The sequence below is a fragment of the Ochotona curzoniae genome, unplaced genomic scaffold (genome assembly GCF_017591425.1).
Source record: "Ochotona curzoniae isolate NIBS_2020 unplaced genomic scaffold, NIBS_Ocur_1.0 contig_3498, whole genome shotgun sequence".
NCBI classification, from domain to species: Eukaryota; Metazoa; Chordata; class Mammalia; order Lagomorpha; family Ochotonidae; genus Ochotona; species Ochotona curzoniae.
The window spans coordinates 2,006,769-2,010,126 of NW_024465885.1; positions in this window are offsets into that span (position 1 = coordinate 2,006,769).

The window sequence follows — 3,358 nt, forward strand, 5'->3', positions numbered from 1 at the left end:
GATTGGCACGCACTGGCCTTTAGAGTCACTTGGGGAGTGAATCATTGGATGGAAGATCTTCCTCTCTTTCTCTCCTCCTCTCTGCATATCTGACTTTGCAAAAATAATAATAATGCATCTTAAAAATTAAAAAGAGGAGGTTTCAGTGAGGTTGAGTCATCCACAGAAGACACCTGGAAGTCAGTCTTCCCAAAGGATCACAGGGGACATTGGTTTACAGCTGACCAACTTTTGGAGAATGACCTCAGTGTTGGCAGCCCCAGAGTGCAGCTTGAAAGAGTCACACCCATGCTCATAAGCAGCATACTAAGCAGAGTAGGAGAATATTCCTTTCTAGAACTCTCTCTGGAGCAGGCACGGCAGCACAGTGCATTAAACCATTGCTTTGGATTCCCATATGACTTATCACCGTGCTTAGTTTTAAGTCCCACCTCGGTTCCTGATCCAGCGCCTGGAAATGTGCTCCCTGGGAGGCTTGGACTCCTGCCACCTGTATGGGTGCCCCACATGGAATCTCTCGCTCCTGGCTTCAGCCTAGCCCAACCCCAGCTGTTGCCGGTATTTGAAGAACAAATCAGCAGATGAAAGGTTTCTATTTCTACCTCTTTCTGTCCTTCTACCTTTCAAGTACATCTTTTAAAAAGAAAGAAAAAAATATTTAATTCTGCCACACAGGGTACCTGGATACTTGGAAAGTCGCAGAGGTATTCAGAAAGTTGCACAATAACCACGCAGAAAGAGCAAAGGTAGATGGCTCAAGGGGTAATTTACTACGACCTTGGTGAGGCATGATGAATCATCTCTGTCCCATCTCCATACACTCCATACACTTTGCTCTACACTGAGCAAAGTCTGCCTGTGTGAACCTAATATTCTGTCCTAAATTCTTTTTTAAAAATATATTTAGTTTTCAGTTCAGCCATGGTAGCCTAGCAGCTGAAGTCCTTGCCTTGAACACGCCAGGATCCCATATGGTCACTGGTTCTAGTCCCAGCTACCCCATTTCTCATCCAGCTCCCTGCTTGTGGCCTGGGAAAGCAGTAGAGGATGACCCAGCGCTTTGAGATCCTGCACCCATGTGGGGAACCCAGAAGAAGCTCCTGGCTCCTGGCTCAGATTGGCTCAGCTCTGGCCATTGCGGCCGCTTGGGGAGTGAAACAAGAGACAAAAGATCTTTCTCTGTGTCTCCCCTCCTCTCTTTTCAATACACAAAAATCAAATTAAAAAAACATATTTAGTTTTCATTATAGACAAAGACAGGGCTAGGTCAGCCAATCTGGACCTCAATCCAAGTCTCCCACTGTTGTCTCCCAGGGTGTGCATTCACAGGACGGTGGACTAGAAGTGAAGTAGCCAGGACTCAGAGCAGACCCTCCCAATGGGTTGTGGGTAGACTAAGCAGTTAGTTAACTACCGGGCTCCTCATCCCATCTTCTCAGTAATTAAAGCACATGGAAAATAATAATTCTTTCAGTCACTGAAGATAATTTCAAGATAATCATTTGTTCTCCCTTTGTGTAGAGAAGGCTAAAGAAACTGAGTTAAATGCATGCTGAAAGATACACACACATACACGCAAATCCATACTGAACTTAGGGTATAAGCTGAATGTTTCTGAAACTAAATTTTTGTGCTTTCTCCTCATCTATTGTCTTTTCCTTGAGCAAAGAAAATTTAAAATACCTTGTTAGTTATATATGGTGATGATTTGAACTCTATGTCATTGGCATTTTATTAAAAGGCATCATTGTGAAAGTATTTATTTGGCATCTGCTACATGTAATATATAACTTTTGACCCACACCGGCATACTTTTGCAAGTAAAACAGTCATGACTCACTCTTTACTTTGCTGGAGGCTTAAACCCACAATGTCCCACTCTGTCCTGGGAAACCAGGGTATGTGCCAAACTTGTTCTACGGTAAACACTGAGCTTGTTCCTGGACATTCAACTGTGAACAAGACAGACAGAGCTCTTGTCCTCAAGGTGTGAAGGTCAAGCAAGCACAGAACAATGTTATAAAGGAGAAGCACCAGATGTTACAGAAGGGGAGCGAATGGCAGTTTTATTAAAGAGTCTTCTTTAGAATTAGGGATGGGAACAAGTCATACTTTCCAAGCCAAAACCCTAGCACAGAAATCACATGTAGAACATTGCAAAAGGCAGAATAGGATGGGCACACAGATGCACAGCTGGAGCAGTGTCTTAAGTGCTTGTCTTAAGTGAAGTGTCTTGTATTGTCCATATATAAAATTCTAGGCTTTTATTCCAAGAACAATGGGCAGTAATCAGGAAATTTTATATAAACATACATATGTGTGTATGTAAAATAAGCATATATAAAATAAGCATATATATGTAACCTTATACATATTTGTGGTTTTTAAAAAAATATTTATTTATTTTTATTATAAAGGCAGATCAGATTACAAAGAGAAGGAGACACAGAGAGAAATACCTGTCCACTTGTTCATGCCCCAAATAGCTGCAATGGCCACAGCTGAGCCAATCTTAAGCCAGGAGCCAGGAGCTTCTTCCAGGTCTCCCATGCATGGGTGCAGGATCTCAAAGCGCTGGGTCATCCTCTACTGCTTTCCCAGGCCACAAGCAGGGAACTGGATGGGCAGTGGAGCAGCAGGATCACAAATCAGTGCCCATACATGATCCTGCTGCTTGCAAGGTGAGGATTCAGCCACTGAGTAATTGTGCCAGGTTCCAAATACATTTTTGTTATGATAATGCTTTATTCAAGGTTCAACAAAACTGTTTCTATATTGGGTCACAGAGGAATATTTCATGTCTTTATCAAAAATGTTCACCTCTACCACCTTAGTGCAAAAACAGCCACAGACAGTTATGTAAACATATAAGCATGACTGTGTCCCAATGAAACTTTATTTAGACACTGAAATGTGAACTGCTATGTGTCAGAAAACATTCTTTTGGATTTATTTTTTGGGTTGTAATTTTAAAATGTTAAGACCAACGATGGGCATTTGGTACAGCAGTTAAACTTCCACGTGGGATGTCCAGATTCCAGAATGGAATGGCTGTGATCAAGTTCCAGCTCCACCTCTGCATCTAACTTCCTGGTGATGCTAACCCTGGGAGGCAGTTGCCATTCACATGGGAGACCCACACGTCGCTGGGTTCAGCCTGACCCAGCTGCAGCTGTTGCATGCATCTGGGGAGTGAACCAGCAGGTGGAATGTCTCCCTGTTTCTGTATCTCTCTGTGTGTCTCCTTGCCTTTCAAACAAAAATGTACCATGCAAATGACTTGCAATGATATTTTTATAGAACTGTATGGTTATGTTGCATATTTTATGGCTTTTTTTTTCTCTTTACTTTCTTTTGG